A 17,862-nucleotide genomic window follows, 5' to 3' on the forward strand; every position below is an offset into this window, starting at 1 on the left:
CACTTAGAACTCCATGAGTGAGGGAGTTTATGACCCAAAAGGTTCCAGGGCCGTAAACTCCATAAAATGGTGCCAAATGTGCCATAAACTCTTCTAAAGACAAGTACAAAAGCCAAGTTTAGTTCCTAGAAATGTTTGAGACTTGAAAACACCATAAAACCCTCCCAAGGGAGTTTACGACCGTAAAATCCAAGGGAATATGGTCTTTGGGCCGTAAACTCCCTAAAGGAGTCAATATGGTACCCAAACACTTGTATAGCCTTGAAACAATTCACCACTAGAGTTGTAATAATTCTAAGCACCATTTCAAGCCTTGGTTGAGAGTTTATGGCCAGGAGTTTACTCCCCTGGGCCGTAAACTCCAATGAATATGGTCATTAGACCTTAAAGTTCCATTAGGGGCTTTGCACTCCTTTGTTGCAACCCATTAGCCTCCTAGCACTTGACCAAAAGTGTTTTCCTCACGCTTAAAATGTTTATACTTGTATAATTGGTGTTTTAATCACTAATTATTTATATACATATGTTTTCATATGTAATTAGGATCATTGTGTGTGTCTAAGTCTTCACTTGACACAAAGCACTTGCCCGATCCTTCCTTACGATAACAGTCTATTCAATTCCAGTCACTTACTACAGGTGAGTTCATACCTCTTAACTAATGTTTTAAACTATTTTTAAATGTTTTATGGGGGGGGGGGGAATACAAGCAGAACCATGCTACTTCTTATATCAATCATATGTGATTAATATACAGCATTCAAATGATTTGGCTACTCATTAGCCGTTTTACCAAACAGTTTCCTTCAAATGATTTTTATAAACATTTTATTTGTTTTAAAATCCTTATTACACTGTACATCTTACTCTGTACATTACCTTTCAAACTTATTTACAACCGTGTTTCAAACAAATGTTTCCTTATACTTAAACTATTTCACCAAACTTATGCCTTCAAAATGTTTTACAAACTCTTTTACTTATCAAATGCTTTTATTAAACTCTGTTTTTACTTCTTATAAATTGCATGCCCATATATGTATAGATATATAAGTAATGTTTAAAGGGCTTAGGAAAACCATCCGCCCTATTTCCTTTTTCTCGATTTGGATGTGGTCTGGTGGGATTTCGGGTGATCGTCCGAAGGTCGTTTCAATATTAGTTATATATCAATTATATATATATAGACATAAAAGTACTTCCATATTCATGCGTCCTATACACATCATTAGTAAGTTACCATCGGGGTAACACAGGATCGTACTACTACAACTGCTAGATCAATGAGTCAGTTCATTCATGAGTCTACACATTACATTACTACGAGAACATATACGACTATACTAGAAAGAGAACATATACAACTATACTAGAAAGAGAACATATACAACTATACTAGAAAGAGAACATATACAACTATACTAGGAGGAGAACATATACAACTATACTAGAAAGAGAACATATACAACTATACTAGAAAGAGAACATATACAACTATACTAGGAGGAGAACATATACAACTATACTAGAACGAGAAACATTACATTACATATACAAGAATACGTTAATTATTGTGATTTAAATCGGAGCATGAGTTAAATGACATGGCTCGAGTTGTAGCCAGAGTCTCTTGAAGGGAGAGCGTGAGTTTGTGTATAGATTCTATAATGGATTGAGTATCCTACACCTTGCTGCTAGCTACAACGGGACCTGCAGGTCTGCGGGTGCCAAACTTCATACCTTATTTTCGACTAAACATTGTCATTGTAACCAATCTATAGTATGAGTTTGTGTATAGATCTATATTGGATTGACTATCCTACATCTCGCTGCTAGCTACAGTGGGATCTGCAGGTCTGCGGGTGCCAAGCGTCATTCCTTATTACGACCATTCTTATGTCGTTACCAGTCGATAGTATGGTACAATTTATCACATAATGCCTTAGCCTAAAATCCGGTTTAAGGTAGTTAGTATGGTCGTAGTCCTTTTAGAGCTACGTTTTAGTACTACGATGATTTACCCATTACATATTTTTACTGATAACCTCACTTAAACGTTAATGTACAAACTATATTTGTTAAATGATAGTTACATTTGGGAAATTACACACTTTTACAACAAGCGAGCATACAAAACAGTTAAGCCTTGGTAGAAGGCTACTTTAATAGAAAATATAGGTTTTTCTGAGAGGTTCAAACTTTTACAAACATATTACATTTACAGTTCATATACATTTTCAATACTTACAAATTCTTACATACAAATACTTACATACAAAATTAAGACACTAAATACTTATGATCTCACCAGCTTCAAAGCTGATACTCGCTTTCAAAATTACTTGTATCCTCAGGTCATCATAGACAGGTACCGATGCAAGGAGAAAGGAAGATGGAGCTTGTTCAAGACTTATCTTTCATTTTGATTTATGCTTTAGTGTTTATCAAAATTTGACAGAACATATTTGTATAATAACTATATTATTAATGCAATGGATGATGTTGTTGCTTGTTTACTACTTTACATTGTTGTTGATATTATACATGACGTCCTCCGCCCCAGAACGTTTCCGCCGTTGCTGGTTTTGGGGTGTGACAGTTTACGACCGTAAACTCATTAGGTCAAAGTCATGAAAACCGTAAACTCCAAGGGAGTTTACCCTTGAACCCCAAACACAATAGCAACGTCCTTTAGCACTTAGATGTAATCCTTATGGCTTGTAGCACTTATATAAGGTGTTTTACATGCCTTAGGATGTCTTAACTTTGTCAATTAGTGGTTTAAAGTCTAATTGGATACATATATGTGTGATTATATGTTAACTAGGATCATTGAGTGTGAACAAGTCTTCACTTGTCACCTAGCTACCCTACCTCATTCAGTACATCCAAACCACCATCTCTAGGTGAGTTCATACCCCTTAATCAATGTTTTAAATGATTTTAAATGGTTTAATGGGGGGGGGGGGAATACAGGTAGAAAACAACATGTTATTAAATCAATCATATGTATTTATAACTGTGTTTTCATTCAGTAGATTTCACATACTACAAAATGTGATGCATGAAATGGTTTTATATCTTAAAAGTACCTTGATAGCAAAAGTATTACGTTTGAAATGTTTATTAAAATGACATCAAGTCATTGTTAATTATTGTTCAAAACTCATAGATGTTTTACAAAACCATTTTTACCTTCTTGAACAAAACTATACTTATACACTTATGTTCTTATATATGTATTGATGTTATAATTTTCATCCTTCATTCAGTTTCTGTAACATCCCCCTCTGGCACGTATCACAATATTGTCTGCTTTGGGCCACTCGGCATGAGGACTTCCCAGGGGGTCACCCATCGTGGTACTACTCCCGCCCGAGCATGCTTAACTTTAGAGTTCTTATGGGATCTGTTACCCTCATGACTTTAAAACGTGTTGTGATAGGGAAGGTATCCACACCCCTTATATGGATATGTTTAGTTCTCCTTCATAGCCGATGTGGGATCAGATCTAACCCACTTTCACCCCTATTATAGGGTTCGACGTCCCCGTCGAACACATCGACCCGTGCCCTGGCTCTGATACCATTTGTAACATCCCCCTCTGGCACGTATCACAATATTGTCCGCTTTGGGCCACTTGGCATGAGGACTTCCCAGAGGGTCACCTATCCTGGTACTACTCCCGCCCGAGCACGCTTAACTACCGAGTTCTTATGGGATCTGCTGCCCTCACGGCTTTAAAACGCGTTGTGATAGGGAAGGTATCCACACCCCTTATATGGAGATATTTAGTTCTCCTTCCTAGCCGATGTGGCATCAGATCTAACCCAATTTCACCCCCCGTTATAGGGTTCGACGTCCCTGTCGAACACATCGACCCGTGCCCTGGCTCTGATACCATTTGTAACATCCCCCTCTGGCACGTATCACAATATTGTCCGCTTTGGGCCACTCGGCATGAGGACTTCCCTTATATGGAGATGTTTAGTTCTCCTTCCTACCAGACGGGGACGTCGAACCCTATAATGGGGGGGGTGAAAGTGGGTTAGATCTGATCCCATATCGGCTAGGAAGGAGAACTAAGCATCTCCATATAAGGGGTGTGGATACCTTCCCTATCACAATGCGTTTTAAAGCCGTGAGGGCAACAGATCCCATAAGAAATCTGCAGTTAAGTGTGATCGGGCGAGAGTAGTACCAGGATGGGTAACCCCCTGGGAAGTCCTCTTGCCGAGTGGCCCAAAGCGGACAATATTATGATACGTGCCAGAGGGGGATGTTACAGTTTCCCACACTCTTGTGTAGCAAGGGTGTATAAACCTACTTGAACAACCAATTACCTTCCAATTATTATCATAGGGATAGTTAGAAGATACACAAAATTATTCCTATTACAAGGAATCACACAAGAGTCGGTTTATTCATGAGTCTATACCAGTACATTACATGATACACGAGTACATTTACATATGCTTACATGATACATGAGTACGTTTACATATGCCTACTTGATACATGAATACGCTTACATGAATACACTTACATGAATGCCTTACATGAGTACGATTACATATATACATTTTCCTGTATACACTTACATGGATACTTCTACCTAGAGTTACGAGGATGATTTATTAGTACCTTCTGTGTAAATTATCCTGCCTATCCCAGTTCAACGGGATATCTAGATGGGACTAACCATTCCGAAGCCCAGCTGATTAGCACCAGTGGTTGATGAACATCTACGGATGCCTATGGTTATTACTTATATTAGAATACAGTTACGGGACTAACCATTCCTCGAGCGTACTGTTCGCTACAGAGGTTGATGAACATCTACGGATGCCTACGGTTAATACTTATATTAGGGAATCGATTACGGGACTAACCCTTCCTCCCCCTGCTGTAGCTACAGAGGACAATTGAACAATCTTTGGATGTTCATTAGGTTATACATTTCGCTAACCGCGATGCCGTGTTAGTCCTAGTACCAAAGGATAACACTTACATTAGTACAGTTTCCTATTTACTTTATTTTGTGATACATTCACATAAAAGATGATTTAGACTAAGTACTGTTAGTAATAGTCAAAAAGGAAGGAAACACTATCATTTTTATAACAGAACATTCAGGTCTTGGTAGAAGACTATCATATTCTTTTCCTATTTACTTTATTTTGTGATACATTCACATAAATGATGAGTTAGAATAAGTACTGTTTGTAATAGTCAAAAAGAAGGAAAAACCATCATTATCATAGCAAAACATTTGGGTCTTGGTAGAAGATTACATTGCATACTAGTAGGAAATAAGGGATTTTCTAGGGTTTTCATACTTGTATCAATTGTTTCATTTAAAGATTTACCAGACATTCATAACAGCTTTCCAAAACAATACAATGACACTTAAATACTTATGAATTCACTAGCTTTAGGCTGATACTCGCTTTCAAAATAACTTGTATTCTCAGGTCACCTGTTAGATAGGTACGATGGCTAGGTTTTGAGAAGACGGAGCACAGACAAGACACGTCTTATTTTGATTATTCATTTTATTGTTGTACATTATGAAAGAACACACATGTATTAAACTTTACTTTTAATGAAATGGATGATGTTGTTGCTTGTTTACTACTTTACACTGTTATGATACTTCACATGACGTCCTCCACCCCAGAACGTTTCCGCCGTTCTTGGTTTTGGGGTGTGATAGATTGGTATCAGAGCATTGTTTATAGTGAATATAGTATATCAACCCATAAAAGATATACTAACTATAAATACATTGGGATTAAAACACTCTGTCTAAGAGTTATACTTCTAAATAATAAAATATTTAAGTAAGTATACGTGCCTGCGTTCATACTAAAATCAGTGTCATAATGACAAGAACAAAAGTATTACGATTGTTGAATATCACTAGTAAGCCTGGGGATGTATGGTCAGTCTTGGGAGTGGCATAGCTTGATCAACTATGTTGTTCTGAGGAGTGATTAGCACATGCCCAAGAATGGTTGTGATATGGCAACAAGTCTAAAAACTTACCAACATTACCACAATGAGAACATTATAACAGAACCTAAGTCTAAAATACCATAGGGGTGTTTTGTGTTACTATAATTACTTACTTGAGAACTAAAATGGGACTTTATTACTAAGTTGATAGTTGCTAAGTGGATACACTAAGGCTATATGTAACTAGGATGTTATAGACTTAGAAGCAGTGAAATTTTTGCTTTACCCCTATTCCTTGTGAATTTAGAGTTAAGGTCACTTATTCGAAGGCCTATCCTGTTTTGATTACATATAACTGGTATGCACTTTACAAATAGCGATATAACTAATGAAGATTTTCTAATAATTATCTAGATAGTTCGTCTAATAATTATTCCCTTACCCAAACTCTCGCGTAGATAACATGGCTGGACTCCTTCCCCACGACAACCCATACCTCCCAAACGAGGTCATTGCTGGATGGTTTGGAGAAGAACCAGAGAATGATCATCGTATCCTTTTGGATGATCACCATGACGAAGACCTTTCGGACGGTGCTAACTCCGAACCCGAGGTTGAGAACCTACCCCATGCAGCTCCCTTTCCAATTCCTAACCCTCGTCCGACTTTTCATGGCCCGACGCCTGAGTGGGTGGAATGCTTGGAAACATGGAGCCAAGGACCAGATTAGCCCATGCCATTTAATGGTGACCGAAGCTTCTATGACCTGAGCAATGGGGGCTCAGCAGACAGAATCTTGCCAATCTTGGTCTGCAGAGTGGCCCGAAATGAGATTCAAGGTAGGACAGCCCTACATCAGATCACTGAAGTTGTCGCCGATGCGAGAATGCATACCCTATGCACCATTCGTCTAGAAGATGCTCGAGAGAGATCTGATAGAAACCATGAAACCCTGCTGCAAGCACTGGCTGAATCTCGAGCCGAAGTCGTAGAACTTCGAGTACGCCAAAGGGTGTACAAAAGACACCTATTTGATGTGGAACGCCAACTCGCTGAACTGAGAGTTGACCAGAGGGATGACCGTCGCCAGTAGTAGATGCTTTACTTTATTTTCCTTGTTAGAAAGGAATCATTTTCTGTCTATGCCCGATGTGGCATTTTTTATGAAACTATCTTGTACCGTAAGTACTTTTGGTTAGGTCTTTACGCTGTCAAGAACTATCTACTCTGGATACGATGTAAGACCTTTTTACAAGGTCATTTTTCCAAACTTGTACGTCATGAATATCAAAGATATTGACAGTCGGCTAACTTCTGTGTCATTCTTTATTCAAATACTCTTATCATACTTTTATTAGGGTCTATTTGAAACATGCTCTAGTCAAGTCATTGGACAATAGCAATTTGACTCCGGAGACATCTCCAAGTCTCTTTTAATGGTTGGATCATGTTATTCACCAACCAACGATACCTTGGCTAGAACGACAAACATCTTGAGACCATTGTACGAACTTACTTCCGATCTTTGCTATGACTGCATCATAGGGATGTAGGTCAAACCTTCGTAAACATGCTTTCGTTTCCGTACAAGGACTGCATCATAGGGATGTAGGTAGAACCGTAGATAACATACTTCTATTCTTTACATGAGCGATCAAACTACGTCTAGGTTCAACCATTCTCGCTCACAAATTCATTTTCTTTCCGTGTAACAGAATCATGTCGCCAAGGAAAGACAGTCAACCCCTCAAACAAACACCAACTCTTCAGATTGATGCAGCTACCTTTCAAGCTGCAGTCTCGGCTGCCGTGTCAGCTATTCTGACCCACCTTAACGCTAACAATGCAAATGTTAGCGGGATTGTTAACAAAGATTCCAATCCGAGTAACAATCAAGCACCTCAACGAACAGCAAACTATCATGACACCCCGAGTCCCAAGACCAAGTGTAACAAACGAAAGTCTTGGGCTAAATCTAAGGACAAATCGCTTTGAAGGGTGAACAAGAAACAACCACAAGTAACAACTTTCATGGCCACGACATCTGTACCTCAAACTACCTTTCCTTCTAGTATCCCAATTGTCCCTAAACCAGCCAAACTTTATGATGGAAATCTCCCAAAATGCATCCAATGCAGTTATCACCACCATGGACCTTGTAGGGAGAAGCAGTGCTCAAACTGCAACACAAAAGGGGCACACCAAGCATTACTGCAAGAGCCTAACAAGGCCGAACAACCAAGTTCCCAGCAGCAGTGTAAACCAAGCTTGCTACGGTTGTGGCAAGGTAGGTCACTATAGAAGGAACTGCCCAGAGGCAGCAAATGCTGGCACAGACGGCAGTATGCTACCGACCACCGCCGCAAGAAAGACTACTCCGGATCCACGTTAATGTAATTAAGGCGTTTCATTGTAACAGACTTATAAACTATCCAAAACTAGTGCAACCAGATTCTTATCTTTTGTGAGATCCCGTTCATTTAGGGATGCTCGTACTGCGTATACTTGTCTTTTGTCGTATACCTTGTTCGCAGCAATAGTCTTGTAGTAAATCTAAAAGTACAGTAACTCTGTTAGAGATTGCACTGTTGTGTTTTGGTCTGTAACACCTTATGTTCAAATCTAACGTCTTTAGTTTCCATATGATTTCGACTTTATCATACGACTCGAGTAAATTCGATCCTCGCAATACCTGCTTCATAAGTACATCTCTTTCTCAGTAAACATCTTTTAGCGAAGCCGTCATAGCATAACACCAAAGTACTCATGCATGGAGTACCGTATAGTTCTTTTCCTTTCCGAAGGAATCCCCGCAGCATCACTCGTACAGTACGTCAAGTTCAATCCAAATATTCATACGGTTGATCTATCACTGAAGAATGTATATATAGGGGTGATATATAATCAATGTTCTACAAGTTTTGAATTGATGATTCCACCTTAACTTCTTTTCCCTCCATGGGATGTGAGCTTAAGGAAGAATCAGTTATTCGACTACCTTTTCAATCTTAATAATATACGACTCGTATACACGAGATTGTGATCGTTGAACCATGTATGAATTCTAAAATGAACTTCAGGGCGGAGACTACCCAAGACTTCGAGTAATTGCATTGGCATGTGAACAAACTTAGAACCCAATATGACTCTTATAACCAGGTCGCCTCAAAGTCTAAACACCTATGGAGATACAAGAACAGCCCGGACAACACAGCGAAATAATCAACAGTAGAATTGGAAGACCAGGCTTCTCACCCTTGAGAGCTCCGGTCTTATTCTTCCAGAAGTTAAAGGATTTCATCATATGTACCTCGACGATCAGGGACTCCGTTATAATTTCCTTTAGAAATCGTTATCTCTGCCTCGCATAGATGAGTTGATTTAGCAAACGCATGGAACGAATTACTTCCAGAAATGGACCTGAGATCCGGATATCACCAGTTCGAGTGTTAGGGAAGGATGTCCTAAAGACTACCCTCCGAACTCGATGCGGACACTTTGAGTCCGTAGTGATAACCCTCGGATAGGACCAATACGCCCATAGTATTCATGAGCTAAATGAGTAGGCCACGTCTTTCTTACTGGGATCAGTTCGTCATTCTCCTTGTAATGACTTACTTATCTACCCTCGTAGTAAGAAAGAACCCATAGAAACATTAACTTCAGAGGAACTTTCGCGAAGTTCTCAAAACATGAGTTTTGAAATTGAAGAGTCAGATTCCTAAGACACACTGTTTGTGATGTGGGAAATTTTGAGTACTCTTTCAATTTGTCAAAACTGTTGATAATTTGTCGACACCAGAGACGCCGACAGAAATTCGCCAAACTCTAGGTCGTGCAGACCTACTATCGTAGTCTATTCAGAACTCCTCGCAAATTACAGAAACCCTTTCGAATTTGACCCAGCAAGGGGTGGCCCTTGACTAGGAAGGTAAGCGAGAGAAGGAACCTTTGGAATTCCAAGTGAGAGACCAAATTCTTTAGGAAGTCTCACTCTAGGAATGGCTTAATACGCTTCGTAAAGCATGGAAAGCTAAATCCAATATAGTTAGGACCTCCGAGATTCTTACCAGAATCGGTCCTGTATCTCACACACTAGACCTGCTCCGCGAACTCATAACGTACATTTTTACTCTTCGCGTCTTGATCTTGAAAACATACCTTTCCGTTAGGACTCTCGTAAGCCACTCGACGAGATCGAGATTAATGAGATCCTCGCCTTCGTATTTAAAACCGTAGTGACCCTCGACCGAGAGGTCAAGCGCACGAAGCAAAGCCGTATCCCGATAGTGAAGGTTCGCTGGAACGCAAAACGGGGACCTGAATTCACTTGGGAACGAGAGTATCAGATGAAAAGGAAATATCCTCATCTTTTCCTTAGTTAACTGTAAATACTTTATTTGCTTAGACTTTAATTTCGGGACGAAATTCCCTTTAACGGGGGGATGATGTGACAACCCGGAATTTTCATTCGGTCAAACCCTAGAAGTCAATCACTTCTTATTATAAGTTAATGCCATTATTGCTTATTTTAACAAATTTAGAGTTCGTTTGATTATTTTAATATTATTCTTTAAACGAACGGGGGTAAGAAAGTGCCGTCTCGGGTTTTGAAATTTAAAAACCGCAAACACCTCGCGTCTTAGAAGTTCCCGGCCAAACTATTTTGTTTGGGTCGAAAAATCATCTCAAAATCCGTAAACTCATGCTTATCCATGAGTTTACTCCCTAAGTCTAGTTATAATGTGTTTACTCCCCCAAAAGAGTAAACTCAAGAAAACCTCTAAAGTAGCAAACTACAAACAATTCAAGATCTTGCAAGTTGTAAGTGTTTTATCCATTTCAAGTTGAGTAAACACTTAATCTAGTGTTTGTGCATATATTCATCCATTCATTTTTGCGTTTTGATTAGATTTTCAAGAACACCAAGAACACACACTAAGTGTTCTTGGACTTTTAGCTAAATCCAAGCTTCGTTATAGTAAGTGCTTCCATCCTTGAGTCTTCTTAAGCTTGTATTACATATTAACATGAAAGAAAAGTCCCAAGAACACCAAGATAAAGGTGTTCACGTTTTTGGGAGGCTCCCAAAACCGTAAACACCATTTATGGTGCAAAGTGGTGCCTTAAGGTGCCTAGATGCTTCACCATGCCTTAGGGACTTGTCTAGCTTCATCCTTGATGAGTTTATCACACAAAAAGCACCAAATACTTCCATTTTTATGTGTTTACGGTTTGGGGATCTCCCAAAACCGTAAACACCCAAAAAAGTGCATAAAAGTCCCATAAAAGTCCAATGGTTATTCCTTATGCCTAAATCTAACCTAGACTATTGCCATGATTGATCTAAGGACTTGAAAACTCCCAAATACCAAAATTATGGGTTTAAGGTAGTAAACTCATGAGTTTAAGGTAGTAACCCCAAACATAAATGACCATGAGGCCGTAAACTCCTCAAAGGAGTGTAATGATACCCTAATCTCTTCCAAAGGCCAAACCACCAAGTAGAAATGCTTCAAAGGACTTGCAAAACCTCAAACAAACTTATGGTAAAAAAGAGAGGAGTTTACGACCTTAAACTCTTGAGTTTACGACCGTAAACTCTTGAGTTTACGACCGTAAACTCATTAGGTCAAAGTCATGAAAACCGTAAACTCCAAGGGAGTTTACCCTTGAACCCCAAACACAATAGCAAGGTCCTTTAGCACTTAGATGTAATCCTTATGGCTTGTAGCACTTATATAAGGTGTTTTACATGCCTTAGGATGTCTTAACTTTGTCAATTAGTGGTTTAAAGTCTAATTGGATACATATATGTGTGATTATATGTTAACTAGGATCATTGAGTGTGAACAAGTCTTCACTTGTCACCTAGCTACCCTACCTCATTCAGTACATCCATATCACCATCTATAGGTGAGTTCATACCCCTTAATAATTGTTTTAAATGATTTTAAATGTTTTAATGGGGGGGGGGGGGAATACATGCAGAAAACAACATGTTATTAAATCAATCATATGTATTTATAACTGTCTTTTCATTCAGCAGATTTCACATACTACAAAATGTGATGCATGAAATGGTTTTATATCTTAAAAGTACCTTGATAGGAAAATATTAAGTTTGAAATGTTTATTAAAATGACATCAAGTCATTCTTAATTATTGTTCAAAACTCATAGATGTTTTACAAAACCATTTTTACCTTCTTGAACAAAACTATACTTATACACTTATGTTCTTATATATGCATTGATGTTATAGTTTTCATCCTTCATTCAGATTCCGTAACATCCCCCTCTGGTACATATCACAATATTGTCCGCTTTGGGCCACTCGGCACGAGTACTTCCCAGGGGGTCACCCATCTTGGTACTACTCCCGCCCGAGCACACTTAACTGCAGAGTTCTTATGGGATCTGCTACCCTCACGGCTTTAAAACGCATTGTGATAAGGAAGGTATCCACACCCCTTATATGGAGATGTTTAGTTCTCCTTCCTAGACGATGTGGGATCAAATCTAACCCACTTTCACCCCCCATTATAGGGTTCGACGTCCCCGTCGAACACATCGACCCGTGCCCTAGCTCTAATACCATTTGTAACATCCCCCTCTGGCACGTATCACAGTATTATAGGTTAATAATATATATATATATATATGTGTGTGTGTGTGTGTGTGTGTGTAAAAGATCAAGTTAGTCTTACCATTAGTAGGCCTCATTCACGAAGCCGGTCTATAAGGGGGTAGAAGGTTACTGCATATAAAATGACAGTTTAATGGGTGTCTACTCTCACCCACCGCTTCCTTGACTGGTGGAGGGTCGTTGGCTGAACGAGTAGGATAGGACTATAATTCTCATTAAGTATAATGATAATAAAGTAAGTAAATGATTTATTAAATTCCTAATCTTAGTTACTTTAGGAAAATGTGAAATTGATGGTAATCCATGAAAATTACACTTTGCACCTTACCAAGTTGTTGATGGAGTGTGTGTGGTTAATCGGTACATTAACTTGGATTAGTAAGGGTGGCAAAGGGTGGCTCGATGTTTATCAAAAGATCAATGGAGAGTGTGTGGTTAACCGACACACTCTCCATTGATAAATCATCATTTACCTACCTTCAAATATTTTGCAAGTTCGATTATGACATCCCTCTTTCAATATGAAAAAATTGTGTTGGGTCCTTGCCTTAATATTTCATTTGGATGAATTAATAAGGACTATTTATCTAATCTAAACTTGTCTTTCTTTCTTTTCAAATGTCTTCCAACACTGCTTTTGGCTCAAACCCTACTGGCTCCTTCTCTCTCATGAATCTTTGTGGGAGAGTCATCTTTGATGGTTCCAACTTCAATGATTGGATTAGGAAGATCAGGATGGTCACTCGGTTTGAGGACAAGGAATATGTCCTAGACAAGGAGCTAAAGGAAATTAATGAGTCTTCTGCTACTCCTGAGGAGATCGTTGAGTTTAGGGCACATGAGAAGGATGCCACCAAGGTAGCATGTGTCATGCTTGCCACTATGTCTGCTGAACTCCAAAAGTCCTATGAGGACTTATACCCTTTTGAGATACACTAGGACCTGATGGTAAGATACCATTAGAGTGATCGTCAAGAGAGGTATGAAATCATCTCTTCCATGATAACAACTAGGATGAAGGATGGTAAACCCATCACGAGCCACTTGTAGAAAATGCAAAGGTTTGTGGACCGATTGCTAAAGTTGAATGTGAACTTCCCCAAGAATCTGGCTATAAATATCATTATATAATCCTTACCTCCATCTAATGATCAGTTCCAAATGACATATCATATGAGAATGGAGGAGGTCACACTTAGTAAACTTCAAGGGATTTGAGGACTGCCGAAAGTGGTCTCAAAGGTAAATTTGATGTTACTACTCCTACCACCGCCCTTGTTCCGGCAATTGGAGAAGGGAAAAGGAAGAAGAGGGAGGCTCCCTCAAAGAGCCGCAAGGGAAAGTCTCTTGATTTATCCTCTTCAAGTGGGACCAAGGTTGGTTCCGCTTCTCCCATTTCCATTCCTAAAGAAGCAGAGTGTTTCTACTGTCACGAAAAAGGGAACTAGAAGCTAAGCTGTCCCAAATACTTGCAAGATGTCAAGGATGGGAAGGTTAAACCCACACATGTAGGTATTTATACTATCTATCTAAAAGCTCATTACATACTATCTCTTGGGTGCTTGACATAGGTTGTGGATTTCACATTTGTTCTGATGTGCAGGGCCTAAAAAGAAGTAAGTGAAGGGTTTGAACATTCTAATACTCCTAAGGTGTACATGCAACCCTAAATACCTTGGATCTATGTTTTCTCTATTATACATGCAAACTTGAGCTTTCCAATGTATTACCCTAACTAGCATACAAAACTTTGATACTTGGGTAATAAAACAAGTAAGATGGCATACCTTATATTGTAGTTGGAAGCCATGGAGTATTTTTCCTTTAAGAACTTAGCACCAATAGTATGGATGCCTCAAATGGAATCACATCACAACATGGACAAAGAATGACATTTTTGAGAGAGAATCTTCATACACCAAACCCACCCATATGAACTCCAAGAACATTAGGTGGTGATTTTGGCTAGAGTAACATATTTATATGTGGAATTCCAAAGGTCATGGGTTAAACATAATCCATACCCATGGTTTTATTATCCATGGTTCATGTGGCCCAACTCTTTATGTATCCATACATAAACTCAATCCAACATGGATCATAAGCCTAACATATAAATATAACTAATTTACACAATTAGTCCCAATTAATTTAATTAGTCTCTTTTGATCACTAAATTAATTCCAAATTAATTCTATATCAATACTAATTAAATCATATGATTTCATATTAATATATTAGAACTTATAATATATTAATAAACCATAAATAACCTTTTCTCAAAAGTCCATCCTAACAAATTGTCCTGATGATATGCAACCCAAATGGACCATGTTCCTCTCAGGTGAAGTACATACCGATTATAGTTATGCGCTTAGACACCCAATCCAACATTCTCCCACTTCGATAAGTCTAATAACTATTATTGCATGTATGACTCCAAAATCCTGACTAGCAATCTTAACTCTTAAAAGCCGTTGTCGAACTCTGACTAAGTCAATGATGCGTCCAGTAGATAAGGGATCATATATTCCTCCATTCTAAATATCATATGAACTGAGACATGTTTTATAATCATTCTCTCTGTCCATTTCATGTTTCCCGATTTTCGATTTATGATGACCGGCGAATTGAACAAATCAAATCAGTCTAGGCCCGACCGAGCAATTAGGGTTGTCATAACTAAATCATCTAGGGGCCCACAAATACCACTTTTATCCCTCCAAGGGTAAAAGGAATGGATAAACTTCAACTCATATGCTTGCTCTATTTACTCATCAAATCACACATAATGATGTGTTTTATAACACCAAGTTACCGGTGCGTTTTCACATCATCAATGTGCAACCGACTTGTAAAGTGCAACTCATATCTCTTAGTTTCAAGAACATAAGATATTATCGTCTCATGATCACTCATGATAAAATCCATGAAGTGATTCTAATGATCGTGGGTTTAATCCAATACTCGAATCTTATTCCACGAGCACTCATGAATACTGCAAGTATGTCTAAAACACCTAGACAAACTACAAACCCATTCATGACAGAATTGCCTCAATACCTACTTCCAAAGTATGACTAACTGTGGATGGTTTGAATAACCTAGTTATTCGAGAAGTCAAAACATGCAAAGTGAAACTCAAGAATAATACTAATCCTATATGGCCCAAAAACTTTGAGTGCAATATTGATTACTCGTTATTCATTGTATAATGTTTTGAATAATCAACTTATTACTTGAATTAAAACAATAGTCATGCCATGCTCCAAGCATGCACACTCTGTTTGTCTAAACAATAGCTATGCCATGCTCCAACCATGCACACTATGTTTGTCTATGGTCCTTACTTTGTGAAATAGATCAATTGACAATATTTCAATGATGCTCATTTCACAATCCTAAATCCTTACTGTAAATGTAAGAATATCAAATTCTTGCCATTTACTGTAATCTGTTAGATTCTAAACTTATATGCAATGATCCTTTTTTAATGAATATGCACAAAAGTCACAAAGACTTGGCAACAGAGATTACAAAGTATTCCAATGGAGAGCAATTCCATTGAAACAATGTAACATCCCAGGTTCGGAACAAGAAGTGAAGGATGCTAAGTATAAATAAAGGAAGGGACTCGGCGAGTAGGTACGCTTACTCGCCGAGTCGGAGCGGGTTTGGATCGCGAATTAGGTGACCAACTCGCCGAGTTGGAAGTAGGACTCGATGAGTTGGTGCTGGAATGAGAAAACCCTAATATTAGGGTTTGCACCCTATTTAAAGGACTTTATGTTCCTCTCATAGCCTCCTAATCCACCAGAGAGTTCCAGAAAACCCTAATTGCGTGTGAGGCTTCATTGTTGGGGAGATTGAGGCTTGGAAGAGGAAAATTGTGGAAGAAGCTTGAGAAATCGGAAGCTAGCATCAAGGCGCTTGTATAGATCTGGGATATACATCAGTTTTGGGCACATCTCTGAGGTAAAGAGCCCTTATCTTGAGCTATTCCCTTTTTGGTTCGTCCATGGTGGTTGTTTTGGGAGTTCTTTAACTTTTTTGAGATCTATTTCAAGTTTAGAGTTCAGATCTAGGCTTGTGATGGTCCATAATGTCATAAAGCTTCTGTTTAAGAGTTGTTGGTGGAGCCTCTTAGTCCTAGCTATAGTGTGTTTTGGGCCTATATCTCTTTGGTTCCACGTAAAGTTTGCAACGTTATGTGAGGTTTAGATTGTAGAGGGGTGGATCTATGGTTTGGATCCCCTGCATGGCTCAAAAAGCCTTTAAATGGATTGAGAATTGGAGAGACTCGACGAGTCTCATGGGTGTACTCGACGAGTTGTATGAACATGTGCATGGACTCGAAGAGTTGGAAGAACAACTCGACGAGTGTGTTGAAGATTGCCATGGACTCGGCGAGTTAAGTTGTGCTATGAGAGTTTTCTGGGAATGGGAACTCGACGAGTCGACGGGTTGACTCAGCGAGTAGAATCAACCACGAAGGTTGACTTTGACTGAGCACTTTGACTTTGAACAAGAGTTGACTAGTTTGACTTCCATGGGTGTTTTGGTAATTTGGGGTATTTATGGAATGTGTTCTTTGGTAGTGTTTTATGGTGAAGATCCTGTCGGTGGTCGGAGCAAATTGGTCTTATCTTTCCAGTCGGCAATTGCAGGTGAGTTATCCTCACTATATCGACAGGGTCCACGACCCCAAGGCTGACCCTTTATCGGATGGAAATCCGGGTATTGTTTGTTATGTTACTGCTTTGCTAGATCTGCATCCTGGTATTTAGGATGGTATTATATTAGTGACAGACAAGTGGGGCAGGGAACAAACCATGGTTTTAGTGAAGAAATTTGGTCGATGTAAGGCCTAGGTTTAGGCCACAGAAAGGATTTTGGGAACGAAATGGGAGTTCGGAACCCCTAGAGGGCTAGAACAGATTGCATGGGAGAGACTCCCGGGAAGAATGGTTCAGGGCGACGTACATCGGTTTTGAGAGGTCCGGATAGACTAAAGGCCGGGAGGCGTACCAGTCAGGTTGAAGGCTCGAGGAACGGTCCAGACAGGTTGAAGGACCAGGAGGGCGGTCCAGACATGCTGAAGGTTCTGAGAGTGGTCCAAATAGGCTGAAGGCCTGGAAAGGCGGTCCAGTCATGCTGAAGACTCTGTATGTGTTAGTGGATCAATATGAGGAGAATGAGTAAATATGTCGCCATGAAATAGTAATCGATATGGTCTGGCCCAAGTATTGATCATGA

This window comes from Lactuca sativa, chromosome 4 (assembly GCF_002870075.4).
Source record: "Lactuca sativa cultivar Salinas chromosome 4, Lsat_Salinas_v11, whole genome shotgun sequence".
Taxonomy (NCBI): Eukaryota; Viridiplantae; Streptophyta; class Magnoliopsida; order Asterales; family Asteraceae; genus Lactuca; species Lactuca sativa.